At 43.5% G+C, this 16,841-nt stretch overlaps 1 long non-coding RNA gene across 1 annotated transcript in view; it reads right to left on the bottom strand.

Annotated features, from left to right (window-relative positions):
* Nucleotides 1-254: 254 nt before the first annotated feature.
* Nucleotides 255-16,841, bottom strand: part of LOC143829912 (uncharacterized) — a 56,845-nt gene continuing 40,258 nt past the window's right edge. Inside the window, exon 4 of the long non-coding RNA XR_013228280.1 lies at nt 255-3,440. This is a non-coding gene — a long non-coding RNA (uncharacterized LOC143829912). The remainder of the gene's footprint in view (nt 3,441-16,841) is intronic.

Raw genomic sequence — 16,841 nt, 5'->3', positions numbered from 1 at the left:
AAACCAGAAATGTCACTCCTCTCAAGAACTTGCCAAAAACTCCTTTGGCAAATGCTAGAGAGATAGATGTCCCTCTCCCAGAAGGCATATGGCTTTGGCTGGTGAGCCACCTGAAGTCATTCTCCTGAGTCGAAGACACTACAGTGGTGCATGCACTGATAACCTGTAGATTAGATGACTGCATCCCTGACCTGAATACTCTAGACTAGCCTGATCTCCTCAGATCTTGAAAGCTAAACAGTGTTGGCTCTGATTAGTATTTGGATGGGAGGTCATGAAGGAGTTTGAGGATCACTATGTAGAGGAAGGCACTGACAACCCACCTCTGTTAGCCTCTTGCCTTGAAATCCCTGTGAAGTTTCCATAAGTTAGCTGTGAGTTGCCATCACTTTATTCACACAATCTGCTCCACATGGGGCTGTCCTTAAAGGGTGTCCAGAAGGTACAACTAGTACAGAATGCTGCCTGAAGAACATTGACTTAAGTAGGTTATGAAAACTGTATCAATCCAGTCTTGTTCCACCTACACTCACTCCCAATTTGCTTCTAGACCAAGTTCAGGATATTAGTAAAGCTATTTAGAAGAAGAGTAGTTTTGTAAACCCTGATTTTCTCTACTTTAAGGAGTCTCAAAACAGCTTACAATCACATTCCCTTCCTCTCCCCACAACAGGCACCTTGTGAGGTAAATTGGATTGAGAAAGTTCTGAGAGAACTGTTGTAGCCTACCATCCTATCAATATAATCAACCATCACAGTAATCTCCTGAGGGTTGGTTTGGGTGACCTGTCATCCTAGGTAAGAAGATTGGCAGTCCAAGAAATGGCTTTTTTAGATGCAGGAACAAAATTGTGGAATTCCTTCCTGGGGAAGATGAATCTGTCCCAGCTATCATTATCTTCTTCAACTGAGTGAAAGAAGGTGAAGACCTTTTTAGTTCTTTTGGTGTACCTGTATTGAACTTTCTTCCTATTTGTGTTTTTAATTGTTATATATAGGCACACATTCATGTATTTTAAAATTTTATTTTCATGTTTTAATTGTTTACCACAGAGCAAGAAAGACAGTGCCCAAGAAATTTAGCAGATGGAGAGAAAAGTAAAATTTTATAAGTTGCAAACATTTTGGAGATCTGCATATGTATGGCTGATGTCTACATGACGTTTATGTCTGTTCATAGTCAAGTTTTACCATGACATCCTCCTTTCTACAGACACACACCATCCATTTTTTACCCTTTCCTTCCATTGCTGTATTCTTCTTTTATTGTCAGTTATTGTTACAGTCCTGCCTAGAGGCCTCAGTAGAGATTAGGTCACCATATGAGAAACTAGGCAAACCTATTTGTCTTGCCCACAGTTTAAATGGAAAGGACAGGGAGGGAGGGAGAGGAATACAACTTGAAAAGCAAAGAAAATTGGGGGTGGGGGATTCCAGGCCACCACACACTATCCCAAGTCACAGTTCAGAATTCTCAAGCCAAATAAACCACAGCAAGAAACCACCCTCTGGTGTCTCCCACAGCAAGCTACGGTGTCCACCTGAACAGCCCACAGCAGCAGCCCCAGAGCGGAGTGCTGCCTCCCCTGCAATGCCTCTTAGGCAGTTGTCAGGTTTGGATAAGTGTCTCTAGATTTCCTCATGGAACGTGCTGTTCCTCTTTGTACTATTCCTGCTTGTACTGTTAACCCTGATTTTCCACTGCAGTAAACAATAAAAAGGCAAGACAGATAGCCCTTCAGCCTATTCCAGCTGGGCAGACACACTTGAGCCATTATCCATCTTTCCTCTCCCCCCTGCCCCCATTCACAGCCTCATTTTCTTCTCAATTCTTGACTTCATCTGAACTCTCCAGTGTCTGTTTCTGAAGGAGACTGTTTTCTTTACAGTTTGCTCTTAGATACAAAGAGTTTCTCAGCAGGAGATAAGACTCTGTCCCATCCAGCCACCCAATCTGAACCAAAAGCCTGCACAGGCTTCTGCCAACCTTCCAGCGAGCCTCAAGAAACGTTAGTGCATGGCACAGATGCTAGAACGAGATGGCTCAAGGGTAAAGTCTCTATGTCTCTCCTGGTTCATTCCCCATTACTTATTTTGCTGCTAGGTTTTTTAGGAAATTAAAGAGATGTCGATTACTTCATCTTCACATGCCCCTATTTAATGCTTCCAGCAGGATGAAAGAGACGGAGACTGCCAACAAAAGGAGACACCAGTTCATCTTCTGATCCAGGGCTTCTTAGTGTATTCTCACAATGCACCATGCAGTAGGACTAATCAGCTAATACGTGTGGCATGAAAAGAAATTGTGTTTTATGGCATGAATGTGATTTTCACTGCAAATCTTTCCTTCCCAGTTATGTCCACGTGCACTTAAGGGGGGTTGCATGCAGTGATCATTTTCTCTGTTCCTTTGGCCGTCGCTGTGAATGCAAAGGCCCAACACTTACCTTGCCTGAGATAATTGTAGCCACCATTCCCCTACCCTGTGCATGTACCACCAGGGGGTGTTTCAAGATTTTTTTAAAGACTGGTAATTGACATGTCATCATAATGCAGCATGACAGCAATATTTCAGCTTGCCATTTAGGAAGCCTGAAAGAGTACAAAATCCTTATTCAAAGGTTGTTAATTATGGAACAAGCAGTAGACAAAAACATTTAAGGAAAGCAGAATTCAAGATCATGTTACCAGACTAAGATGGAAATGGTAAGAAGCGTACAATGGTACGGACAGTTTTCAGAAATTTCAAAATGGCATCAGCCCCCTTCTCCAGAGCAGCTTTATCCAGCCTGCCTCATCCACATCAAGAAGCTGAGAGAGAAGAAGGCATGAAAGAAGATCTCTTTGTACCTGAACCAATTAATTTCACAGAGGCAGGACTTGTGAAAGGCTGGCATCAATAGGATTCCCCATTCACCAGAAGGAATATCAACTCTCGACCAGACTCCGCAGGAATTGCATCCTACTACAGAGTTGCATAGCTTTTGCCTGGCAACCATTCATATTGCAAATGAGGGATTCTAGAGAAGTTGAATTTCAATTGTGTTAAAATCTGCAATCTAGCTCTCTTTCTGAGATAGGGAATAATACAATACAGTAATACAATATAACTGGCTACTTTGCTTGCTCCAAAATGGAGGGGCTGGGTTTAAAATAGAAGCTATAATACGAAGGCCTGTATTAAGTCCAGATCATCACAGGACTAACTTCATGATGTGACATCACATAGTGTACTACGTTATCCTATACCCGCTCCATATTACTGAATGCCATATCATGGGAGTTCGAAGTTAATAAAATGTCTAATAGATTGCTTAGGAGATACCTACCGTTTTCCAACCATGCAGCATTGAAGTCTCAACGACTGGTATAGTGAATGGTGATTTTTATTGATTCATTCCTCCTGCTTCAGTTTGCTGATCCTCCAAGTGGCTGTAGCTCTAAGTGGGAATGTTATTCAAAAGAAACACATGGCATCAAAAGAGACACATGGTCGCACCCAGGACAACCCCTTTTGTTCCAGGCTCTTCAAGACCTCTGATGATAAGGTGGAGCAGATATGGCTTTAAAAGGGCTAGAAGCTGGCCAACAAGGACATACATGCCTCCCACTGTGAGGGGCAGCATGTGAAAGCAATATGGAAGACAACAAGAACAACAATGGTGGTATGAGGTAAGATGAATGAAGAAGAGGAGTCGATTTTTACATGCCACTTTTCACTACCCGAAGGAGTCTCAAAGTGGTTTACAATCACCTTTCTTTTCCTCTCCCCACAACAGACACCCTGTGAGGAAGGTGGCCCTGATATTACTGCTTGGTCAGAACAGCTTATCAGTGCTGTGGTGAGGCCAAGGTCACCCCAGCATGCGGGGGAGAACAGAATCAAACCCAGCTCATCAGATTAGGAGTCTGCACTCCTAACCCCTACACCATGCTGGCTCTCAGGATGGACTGCCCTCTATGCATACAACAAAAGTAAGGTGTAACTCTTCACCACCACCCCATCTTGTCCACCCCCCAGTCACTTTCCACATATCATACCTGGTACCTGCTGCAGTCTCTGAACAGCTTGTATTTGGCAGAAGAAGAAAGATGAGAGAGCACCCAGCGTGGTGTAGTGGTTAAGAGTGGTGGCTTCTAATCTGGCAAGCCGGGTTTGATTCCTTGCTTCTCCACATGCAGCCAGCCAGTTGACCTTGGGCTCATCTCAGCCTTGATAAATCTGTTCTGACCAGTCAGTAATATCCGGACTCTCTCAGGCTCATCTACCCCACAGGGTGTCTGTTCTGGGGAGTAGAAAGGGAAGGTGGTTATAAGTCAGGGGCTTTCCGCACCGGGATCCTTGTAGCAAATTGTTTGCTGAACGAAAAATCGCCATTTAAAATAGTGCAATTCGTCATTATGCATACCTGACTTTGTAGTGGAATCCAGTTGCGTTTCTATCGTTTCCCACAAGCTTCCGGTCTCAGCAAAAATCGCTAGAAAGGAAGCGCTATTGCCGAGCTCGTCCCGCCCCTGGCCGTCAAGCAGCCAATGGGCAGCCGTTAGCATGCTCCAAACAGCCCCTTTCCCTTTAAGAAAGGTTTTTTTTTTTAAACACACACATTGCAACGAATATGTGTTGATTCGTTGCAATGGAGAGACCCATCAGCTGGCAGGTGTGTTTGAGCTGTCGTTTCATCGTTGCCACGCTCCCCCCAAGTGAAAAAAAAAATCCCCCCCCCTCACGGGCCCGATTTTCGGCCGAAAACAGTGTAAAAAATAAAGGGAAAATACATCAGCAAACGGGCTTCTCTGTTGTTTGTGCTTAGTGACTAAACAGCTCTGGGGAGGGACTGAAGCCGGGGAAGCCTCTAAACAGGCTTGCTGGTGGGTTGAACTTCGCTCGCTCGGAGAAAAAAAAATGGCGATCGCTTCGCCGGAAGATCAGAGGAGAGAGCCAGGGGGAGGGACTTTGTAGAAACCACAACAATGGTAACGCACAGAACTTTCCCACTAGTGTTGCAGATTGGTTGCAGGAGTGTAGCGCTTTCCGGAGGGTGAATCCACTTTTGGGGATTTCCCTGAAAGCGCTACAAGGAAGCGCTTTTTGCGGATCGGTTTCAGGTGTGTGGCAGATTGTCAACGACGTTGCGCATAATGGCAAATCAGTAGCGTTTTCAATTGGCAACCATTGTGCGATTTTGAAGGCATGCGAAAAGCCCCTCAATTTAGACTCCTTCTGGTAGAGAAAAGTAGCATATAAGAACATACTCTTCTTCTTTAGAGGAAGTGCTGGAATTGCAAGGAGGGGATTAAACTCTACCATGTGGGGATAAACAAAGTACTAGGTTTCATGCCAGGTGAAAGAGCAACCGCTGTGCAAGGTGATGGCTCCATACAGTTTCCAGCTGGCATGGACTTCACTCTCTAGGCTATGGTTGTTGAGTCCAGTATGGAAAATTCCAGGAAATTTGGGGGTAGATCCTTGGGAGGGTAGGGTTTGGATGGGTAGGGATCTCAGCAGCGTATAATGCCATACAGCCCACACTTCACTGCTACCATTTTCTCTGGGAAATTGATCTTTGTCGTCTAAGGTTAGTTGTAATTCTGGGGCATCTCCAGGACTCACCTGGAAGTTGGCAAACTTATTCCAGACACTCATCTGACTCTATTCTGCTTGTATCGAGGGCTTGGCTGGTGGGTTCAGCTGCTTGCCTCCTTGTATGACTTTGCTACCCCTACTCAAATTCTGATCCTGCTTCTAGCTATGATTTTGCATTGTGATGGCAAAAGAGAGTTATATTTAAGCATTGCCAGCATCCCAACCCCTGAGACTCATGGGATGGGTCCTGATAATGTCATGGGCGTGAGGGCTGATGTCAGATACTTTTGCAGTGAGGCCCACTTAGTTACAACAAAGCTCATTTATGGCCCATGCAACAGTTTGAGTCATGCACCCTGGCCAAAATTAATTATGGGTCAGCCAGGATGCAGCGCTGCAGACATTGGAAGTAATTAAGTATTGCATTGTAGCACTCTTTCATGTGTGTCCTCACACATCTGGACAAATACTAGTGGTGGTAATTTAATAGCATAATTAGTAGGGATGCCAAATTCACAGTGGAGGCATCAGATCCCATTGTCCCTATCACTCCAGCAGCCAGCAAGAGAGGGGGGGGAATTTAATTGCCTTCAGTACGGCAGCATTATGTCACCTCAAGAAAACCCAGATGCAAACCAGAGATCCTATGGTTTCACCAACCAACCCCCCATCCCCCCCAGCACTGGCTGGCAACTCTAGGATTTTGCCTGTTGTTTTCGTACATAGAAGAAGAAGAATTGGTTCTTATATGCTGCTTTTCTCTACCCGAAGGAGTCTCAAAGTGGCTTACAGTCACCTTCCCTTTCCTCTCCCCACAACAGATACCCTGTGAGGTGGATGAGGCTGAGAGAGCCCTGATATTATTGCTCAGTCAGAACAGTTTTATCAGTGCCATGGCAAGCCCAGGGTCACCCAGCTGGCTGCATATGGTGGAGTGCAGAATCAAACCCAGTTTGCCAGATTAGAAGTCCACACTCCTAACCACTACACCAAGGTGGCTGAGTATAGCAAGGTTCTGTGTCTGCAATTGCAGATAATTAGCTGTAGTTCCTCATATTTATTACAAGTAGTAAAAGAATAAATAAATAAGCCAGATAGATGTATACTAAATATCATTGAGGTATATGCAGTGCTGTGGAGTATTTTCATCCTTCAGTTGCCAAAACCATGTATCACAGTTATTACAATTCTGCTGCTAACTTCTTTAATACATAGTTATGGACCAGCAAACCATAACCTTTCTGTTTTCCCCAAAGTTGTGCTCAGAGGTAAAGAATGAAATAAATAACCCAAGGTAAAAGCTCATAGCCAGAACTGGGGCTTGATCCAAGAATTAGAGTGAATAAAACCTATAGCAGGGAGCCAGAAGGTTTATCAAGGTCTTTTCTGTTTCTGGAAAACCTGGTTTTCATTAAAGGAGGAACTAGCACCAATTCTCCACTCCCACAGCCCAATAACGCATAACACACCATCCTCATCTCTTTCATTGCCAGTTTGTTCTAATAAAAAGCAGAATCACTGGGAGAGGGGGACATTATTGTACGAAGATGGCCCCTTTGCGCAGTCAAGAATCATAGGCACATGAGCCAGGACTTACATACATGCATACGCACTTCCATTGCTTGCCTGTAAACAAGAGAGAGCTCATGATAACTTTCATGCTCTGATTGAAATATATTCTGCCAGTATCTTTGGGTGGAATCGGCTGTCAGCCATGAGGTAGCCACTTTAAAACATACCCCATAGAAGCTCTTCTTGCAGCTGCTTTTGAGATTATCTGTGCTCTCTAGCCATTGCGGGGGAAACATGAAGTGGATCATTTTTTTTTAATTTCTCACGGGCCGAAAGCTATAGATGATCCCTATTCCATGGTCAGGTATGTTCACTTGCATCACTTGTAAGGTAGGGGATGGGGAACAAGGCAACAATATGGCAGCCAAGTCTCAAAGTATTAGGGCCATATCACTAACGGCTTGGCTTCTGAACAGACCAGCTGTTACATCCTGCACACCATGGGAAACATAACTACAAAGCAGGCATCATGCCGACATCTGACGTGTCTTCTTCTTAATTACTGTTTTTGTGACAAAAGTCATAAACAGGTCTTCCGACATGCATGTGTTCATCTCTGAGTGATGACAATATCTAGGCTTTGCCGGCATGATTGAAAGTGCAATCCCAGATTATACAGTGCACAGAACTTTTCTGTTATTTGACATTATTTCAAATATAATCCTTTTTATCGACCAATGGTACAAACTGGTGATATTCTTCTCCCCCCATTACCACCTATGGGCATGAACCCACCATGGTAAGTTGCAGCTTGAGAAATGGCTGTCTGTACACATTCTTACAGGTGACACAAGTAAATGTTCCACACACATCTTGTCATATTTGGATGCATTTACTATATGTGTTGGCCTTTTCCATGTAGCTTTAACTTTCCAGTGAACAGCAACCAGGTGGATAGGTTGCCAAAATGCCAATGTTCATGTAAATTGCTGAATTCACATCATAAGTGTATTTAATAAATATGACAGAGTGCGCTTAATATAATTTATTTGTACCTCATGTCATTTAGAGATCAGGCCTTAATGAGAACAAGTAAAGAATTAAAGTGCCGTAATTTTCCTATTAAATACTGCTTCTCTGCTTCTGTAGTCCTTTCCCTCCTTTCCCCATAACTCTTCTCGTGTTTACATTTTAGTGCACCTCTGTTATGCCTGCTACGATTTAACCACAGGACAGCAAGATAAAAGCAAGATAAATAAAGACTCTAACATAATTTGAACTCAGAAAAAGCAAGGTGAATGATAGAAATAAATATACATTAAAGCTCAATATCTTGTTTTTAGTTGCTTGAGTTGGGAATAAGATCTTCAGTGATGCTGATTGAGTCATACAGTTCCTCTGTGTCATGGGGGGGGGAGGTGACAGTGTTCCTTCCCACCCAGGGTGATTTCGGGTAAACACATCAAAAATTGCGAAACACACAGTACAATTGTAAATCCAACAGAGTGAGGAGCTCCCAAAGTAATTAACATAGAGCCACTTTAATAGTAACATCCAGAATTCAGTTCAGCCAATGTGTCTATCATGTCTTCTCCCCTATCAGAGAGACCCACTACAGTATGTATATGAAGTGTTCACTTTGCCATCCTGCCATTCATATTTTGTGACTAGGAATGCATAACGTTATCTTTGCTTAGATTAAACCTTGAAAAAACGTAATACTAAGCAGTGACGAATAGCCAGGAAAAGTCATACACAGTTCAACATTTTGGGATACAGCAATAATTTGTTTTAGGGTTTGTGAGACATTCTAGATTCATAAACATTTTCTCTTGCTACTAAGAGGTTATCCAAGTGCAAGCAGATCCAGTTATATGACTCCATAGAGACCACCAGCAGGGCCTAGTCAGATGGTCTGTTTGCTAATATATTTACAATTCTGTTTTTCATTAGCCCAAAAATGTATTTGATGATGTCCCTTTTTAGGAAAAATTATAGCCCAAAGTGCAAAGTATGTTTTAAAGTGTCATTATCCATCAGAGTGACCTCCGAACGGTACATGACGACTTTCTCCTTGCAGCTTATTTTGCAGTTAAGTATTGCCGTCATCTCTATCTGAGATGTCAACGGATGAGGTCCATAAAACAGCTTTATTATAAACACCAGCATCCTGTCTGAATTGATTTGAAGCTTTGTAAAAAAAAACCAATGAGATTTAAATTCAAGCCTAGGCCCATTAAACCTGCTAATGTTACAGTGTTTTCTGAACTGATTGGGCCTGATTCCAAGCATGCCAGAGGGGAATGAGGGATACCAAAAAAAATGACTAAAACCTTTTGCTGTCTCTTTTCAACACCATTGTAAAAAGAAGTGCAAACCTAAAAGTTCCAATTGCCATGTTTTAAACAAAACACAGTGTTTTATTGTACTGTGCTTCTGAAATAGGAGCTGAACTCAGGAATTTTCAGACCTCTGGAGGTTTAAGGTCTACAGATGCTGGCTCCTCTACTAACCAGGCCTAGGAATTTTTGACCTTTTCCCCTTTTATGACCGAAAAAAGTAGAATGCCATCAATAAGTAGAATTTAAAATAAAATGGTCTGTTATGTTTTGTACCCAGGTAGGACATGAAAAAATATTACAGCCTTGTATATGCTCCTATGAGTACATATATGGGTTCATGTGCTCAGATCTCTTTCTTCCTTTGGAGTTTGAAAAGGAAATAGAAACCCTTGTTTCCCAAAAGTTGCCTCAGTTACTTTACAGAATGTGTCAACATGAGTAATGATAGTGAAAGATCTGCCAGAAAGACCATAGGAAAGGGGGGGGGGGAGAGAGAGAGAGAGAGAAACATAGGAATCTGCTGTACTCTAAGAGCTATTCATAAGGTATTTCTAAGCTTTAAAAGCTCTACAGCAGGGATAACCTGAATATAAATATGTGAAAAAAGCCACATACAGAAGTTAATGGACAGATTCAAAAAGATATTTATTGCTTATAGAAGGTAAGACCCAATTTGAAGTAAAGACCTTTTCCTCTTTGTAAGGAGCCCTGATATCTTCAGTATGTGGGTAGGGATCTCTAGTGTAGAAAAATTGATCCTGTCTCCTTTTGAACTTGTGCACATTTACTTCTTGTGTAAATCTTCAGGCCGCAATTTTAGGATATACGTTTACCCACACTGCAGCTAGAGGTCATCAGAACTCCAGTCTTACAGAGTCCTTTCTAATTGTGCATGTGTGGTCACGTGTGTTTAGTGCAGGAGCATTAGAAGCTTTTTGAGGGATTAGAAAAAGCATTTCACCTCAAAATGTTTCACACCCACAAGGATGGCACCTTAGGATGCTGACATAACAAAAATAAAATCAACTGCAGAATTGTCCATAAAATATTTGTTCTTGATCTCAAACACACTGAAGAAAAAACAGAGTATTGATCTCAAAACTTACTCACTCCAGGGTCTTCCAGGCTGAAAATCAAATAAAGAACAAGCAAAAGTCTGGCCAGCCAAACTTCAGGGGAAAATCTAGGTGAGGAATTTTTACTGTAGTTGTATCACTGAATACTGAATTTTTTGTAAAATGCTATTACAGTAATATATTTGTGCTAATCTATTCTTAAATGCAATCACATTTAATTTCACAGAGCTCCTGCCAAGCACAGGGCCACATATTTTCTGAATAAACCAGTTGTATTTTAGGTTGCACTTTCTTTGCCAGTGTGTTTTGATGACCTTTTCCCATAATCAGGACATCAAGATTGGCTCTATAAAAACAAAAAGTAAATCATCTCAGGAAGTAGATCTAGGGAGGGGGGAGTGACAACCCCATGACTCACCATTAGGGTTGCCAGCTTAGACCGTTTCTGCATTAGGAGATATACGATGTTTTAGCCTCACTTTGGATTTCCTTTGGATGGTGTGAATTGAATCTAGCCTTTCTGCCTTTGGGCTTTCCTCCCTTTATTTCTTGGGATGAAATTCACAACATGCTTTTCGCACTGAGTCCAATGGAGGCAGCGTCTCATCATGCTTTGGTCCCTTACCCTAGTGGTCCCCAACCTTTCTGAGGCTGGGGACTGGCAGGGCATCGAGCCGCGGCCACGGGCTGCGCCTGCGCATCGGGCCGTGCCCACGCATCAGGCTGCCCCCGCGGGCCACACCCGCACGGGCCGCACTTGCGCGATGCGCGGCCTGGCCCTGATTCCCTCTCCCCGCCCTCCCGCAGTAAGAAGCTTCCCAGGCCGCAAGCTTGCGGCCTAGGAAGTTTTTTACTGCGTGAGGGGGGGGAGAGGGAGCCGCAGCCTGGCGCCATGGCCTTCGCGGCCCGGCACCGGGCTGCGGCCCGCAGGTTGGAGACCACTGCCTTACCCTGTTCCAAACTTCCCTTAATCCCACCATTCTGCATCATGGATTGTAGCCAGATGCGGATGTTAGATTTTCGTAGGGCAAACTTTAATAAACTCAGAGACATGATTTGTGTCATACCATGGACGAGAATGCTGGAAGGGAAGGGAGCATGTGAAGGGTGGGCACTACTCAAACAAGAGCTATTGCATGCTCAATCAATGACTATCCCAGAAAGACGAAAACACTGCAGGAGCTCTAAGAAGCCTATTTGGATGAACAGAGAACTTCAAGAGGAACTAAGAAAGAAAAGGAAAATGTTCAGGAAATGGAGGGAAGGACAGAGCTCTAAAGAAAAGTGCCTACAGGTTACTCAGTCATCAAAAAGGCCAAAGCTGAGAGTGAGCTAAGATTGGCCAGGGAAGCCCATTGTAACAAGAAAAGATTTTTCAGTTATGTGAGGAGCAAACGTAAAGTAAAGGAGGCAATAGGCCCACTGTTGGGTGCGGATGGACAAACTCTAACGGAAGATGCAGAGAAAGCAGAAAGGCTTAGTGCCTATTTTACATCTGTTTTTTCCCCACAGGTCAAAGGGTTTAGGCACATCTAGAGATGGCAGTAGCCAAAGGATAGTGTCTGGGTGGCAGGTTTACATGGATAGAGAGGTTGTTGAGAGGCATTTAGCTGCACTGGATGAGTTCAAATCCCCTGGGCCAGATGAAATGCACCCAAGAGTGCTCAAAGAACTTTCCAGAGAACTTGCACAGCCCTTGTCCATCATCTTCGGGACCTCTTTAAGGACTGGAGATATCCCGGAGGACTGGAAGAGAGCAAACGTTATCCCAATCTTCAAAAAAGGGAAGAAGGATGACCCGGGAAACTACAGACCAGTGAGTCTGACCTCTGTTGTGGGGAAGATAATGGAGCAGATATTAAAGGGAGCGATCTGCAAACATCTGGAGGACAATTTGTTGATCCAAGGAAGTCAGCATGGATTTGTCTCCATCAGGTCTTGCCAGACCAACCTGGTTTCCTTTTTTGACCAAGTAACAAGTTTGCTGGATCGTGGAAATTTGGTTGATGTCATTTACTTGGATTTTAGTAAAGCTTTTGACAAGGTTCCCCATGATGTTCTGATGGATAAATTGGACTGCAATCTGGATTTTCAGATAGTCAGGTGGATAGGGCATTGGTTAGAGAACCGCACTCAAAGAGTTGTTGTCAATGGTGTTTAATCAGACTGGAGAGAGGTGAGTAGCGGGGTACCTCAGGGCGTATTTATTAATGATCTAGATGAGGGGGTGGAGGGACTACTCATCAAGTTTGCAGATGACACCAAAATGGGAGGACTGGCAAATACTCCGGAAGATAGAGACAGAGTTCAACGAGATCTGAACACAATGGAAAATTGGGCAAATGAGAACATGATGCAATTTAATAAAGATAAGTGTAAAGTTCTGCATCCGGGTCAGAAAAATGAAAAGCATGCCTACTGGATGGGGGATATGCTTCTAGGTAACACTGTGTGTGAACAAGACCTTGGGGTACTTGTGGATTGTAAACTAAACATGAGCAGACAGTGTGATGCCGCGGTAAAAAAGGCGAATGCCATTTTGGGCTGTATCAACAGCGGCATCACATCAAAATCACAAGATGTCATAGTCCCATTGTATACGGCACTGGTAAGACCACACCTGGAGTATTGTGTGCAGTTCTGGAGGCCTCACTTCAAGAAGGACGTAGATAAAATTGAAAGGGTACAGAGGAGAGTGACGAAGATGATCTGGGACCAAGGGACCAAGCCCTATGAAGATAGGTTGAGGGACTTGGGAATGTTCAGCCTGGAGAAAAGGAGGTTGAGAGAGGACATGAAAGCCCTCTTTAAGTATTTGAAAGGTTGTCACTTGGAGGAGAGCAGGATGCTGTTTCTGTTAGCTGCAGAGGAGAGGACACGCAGTAATGGGTTTAAACTTCAAGTACAATGGACGTGGTTAAACAAGAAATGACAAGACTGAAAATCGACATTTTAGGAATCAGTGAACTAAAATGGACAGGAATGGGTGAATTTAATTCAGATGACCATCAGGTATACTACTGGGGACAAGAATCTCGCAGAAGAAATGGAGTAGCCTTCATAATCAATAAGAGAGTAGGAAAAGCAGTCTTGGGATACAATCCCCAAAATGACAGAATGATCTCAGTTCGAATCCAAGGCAAACCATTCAACATCACAGTGATCCAGGTCTATGCCCCAACCACTGCTGCTGAAGAGGATGAAGTTGATCAGTTCTATGAAGCCTTACAACACCTTATAGAAGCAACGCCAAAAAATGATGTGCTTATCATCATGGGGGATTGGAATGCTAAAGTAGGAAGCCAAAAGATAACCGGGATAACAGGCAAGTTTGGCCTTGGAGTACAAAATGGAGCAGGGCACAGGCTGGTAGAATTTTGTCAAGAGAATACAATGGTCATAGCAAACACTCTTTTCCAACAACCCAAGAGACGACTCTACACATGGACATCACCAGACGGTCAACACAGAAATCAGATTGACTATGTGCTCTGCAGCCAAAGATGGAAAAGTTCTATCCAGTCAATAAAAACAAGACCAGGAGCTGATTGTGGTTCAGATCATGAGCTTCTTGTTGCAAAATTTAGGCTTAAATTGAAGAAAGTAGGGAAAACCACTAGGCCACTCAGGTATGAACTAAATCATATCCCCAACGAATACACAGTAGAGGTGACAAATAGATTTAAGGAATTACATCTGATAGACAGAGTGCCTGAAGAACTATGGACGGAGGTTCGCGACATTGTACAAGAGGTAGCAACTAAAACCATCCCAAAGAAAAAGAAATGCAAGAAATCAAAATGGCTGTCTGAGGAAGCTTTACAAATAGCTAAGGAGAGAAGGGAAGTGAAAGGCAAGGGAGAAAGAGAAAGATACACCCAATTGAATGCAGAATTCCAGAGAAAAGCTAGAATAGATAAGAATGCCTTCTTAAATGAACAGTGCAAACAAATAGAAGAAAACAATAGAATGGGGAGGACCAGAGATCTTTTCAAGAAAATTGGAGATATGAAGAGAACGTTTCATGCAAAGATGGGTATGATAAGGGACCAAAATGGTAGGGACCTCACAGAAGCAGAAGAGATTAAACAAAGGTGGCAAAACTATACAGAAGAACTATACAAGAGCGAGCTTAACATCCCTGATGACCACAATGGGGTAGTTACTGACCTGGAGCCAGACATCCTGGAATGTGAAGTCAAATGGGCCTTAGGAAGTCTGAGCAACAATAAAGCTAGTGGTGGTGACAGCATTCCAGTTGAACTATTCAAAAACTTAAAGGACGATGCAGTAAAAGTGCTACACTCAATATGCCAGCAAATTTGGAAAACTCAACAATGGCCACAGGATTGGAAAAGGTCAGTTTACATTCCAATCCCAAAGAAGGGCAATGCCAAAGAATGTTCAAACCACCGCACCATTGCACTAATTTCTCATGCTAGCAAAGTTATGCTCAAAATCCTACAAACTAGGCTCCAGCAATATGTGGACCGAGAACTTCCAGAAGTACAGGCAGGATTTCGAAGAGGCAGAGGAACTAGAGATCAAATTGCCAACATACGCTGGATCATGGAGAAAGCTAGGGAGTACCAGAAGAACGTCTACTTCTGCTTTATTGACTATGCTAAAGCCTTTGATTGTGTGGAGCACAACAAATTGTGGCAAGTTCTTAAAGAGATGGGAATACCAGAGCATCTTATTTGTCTCTTGAGAAATTTATATGCAGGTCAAGAAGCAACAGTGAGAACTGAACATGGAATCACTAACTGGTTCAAAATTGAGAAAGGAGTTCGGCAAGGCTGTATACTGTCGCCTTGCCTATTTAACTTGTATGCAGAGCACATCATGAAAAATGCGGGATTAGAGGAGTCACAAATTGGGATCAAGATTGCAGGGAGAAATATCAACAACCTCAGATATGCAGACGATACCACTCTAATGGCAGAAAGTGAAGAGGAACTAAAGAGCCTGTTGATGCGGGTGAAGGAGGAGAGTGCAAAAGTTGGCTTGAAACTCAACATCAGGAAAACAAAGATCATGGCATCCGGCCCTCTCAATTCATGGCAAATAGATGGAGAAGAAATGGAGATAGTGACAGATTTTATTTTCCTGGGCTCCAAGATCACTGCAGATGGGGACTGCAGCAAAGAAATTAAAAGACGCTTGCTCCTGGGGAGGAAAGCTATGGCAAATCTAGACAGCATCCTAAAAAGCAGAGACATCACCCTGCCAACAAAAGTGCGTTTAGTCAAGGCTATGGTCTTCCCAGTTGCAATGTATGGCTGCGAAAGTTGGACCATAAGGAAGGCCGAGCGTCAAAGAATTGAGGCTTTTGAACTCTGGTGCTGGAGAAGACTCTTGCGAGTCCCTTGGACTGCAAGGCGAACAAACCGGTCAGTCCTAGAGGAGATCAGCCCTGACTGCTCTTTAGAAGGCCAGATCCTGAAAATGAAACTCAAATACTTTGGCCACCTCATGAGAAGGAAGGACTCCCTGGAGAAGAGCCTAATGCTGGGAGCGATTGAGGGCAAAAGAAGAAGGGGACGACAGAGAATGAGGTGGTTGGATGGAGTCACTGAAGCAGTCGGTGCAAACTTAAATGGACTCCGGGGAATTGTAGAGGACAGGAAGGCCTGGAGGATCATTGTCCATGGGGTCGCGATGGGTCGGACACGACTTCGCACATAACAACAACAACACAATGATATAGGCTAGATATCAGGAAAAAAAATAGACAGTCAGAGTAGTTCAGCAGTGGAATAGGCTGTCTAAGGAGGTGGTGAGCTCTCCCTCACTGGCAGTCTTCAAGCAAAGGCTGGATACACACTTTTCTTGGATGCTTTAGGATGCTTAGGGCTGGTCCTGCGTTGAGCAGGGGGTTGGACTAGATGACCTGTATGACCCCTTCCAACTCTATGATTCTATGATTCTATGGATCACCTCCTCCCTTCTCCCCAGAGTGTTTTGAATGTACTTAAAAAAATGAGTTGTAATGTTAAAACATCATAACACTGCAGTGTAAGCCTGCAAGACTGTTTTTAAAAAACCTTAAATGCAGCATAGTAATGCAAAGGCAGACTTTTTGGAATGGAGGGAGAGAGGGGGAGGGAGGAGGAGGAGGAAGAAAGGGGTATTTGACAATTACTCAAAATGGTGGGTACAGGGAAAAACCTGATTGCACACATTTCCACATTTGGCAACACCAAATCAGACCCCATTAGTCCCCACTTAAAAAAATTAAAACCATTTTTCTGGGGATTCCTTTGCAGTGGCGCAAGTGAGGGGGCAATTTGGGTCTGTGCCCTAAGGGGAGAATTTCCATGCAGA

This window comes from Paroedura picta, chromosome 2, assembly GCF_049243985.1.
Source record: "Paroedura picta isolate Pp20150507F chromosome 2, Ppicta_v3.0, whole genome shotgun sequence".
Taxonomy (NCBI): domain Eukaryota; kingdom Metazoa; phylum Chordata; class Lepidosauria; order Squamata; family Gekkonidae; genus Paroedura; species Paroedura picta.
Note: the sequence above shows the minus strand (reverse complement) of the source record. Positions and strands in the feature narration are given on the sequence as shown.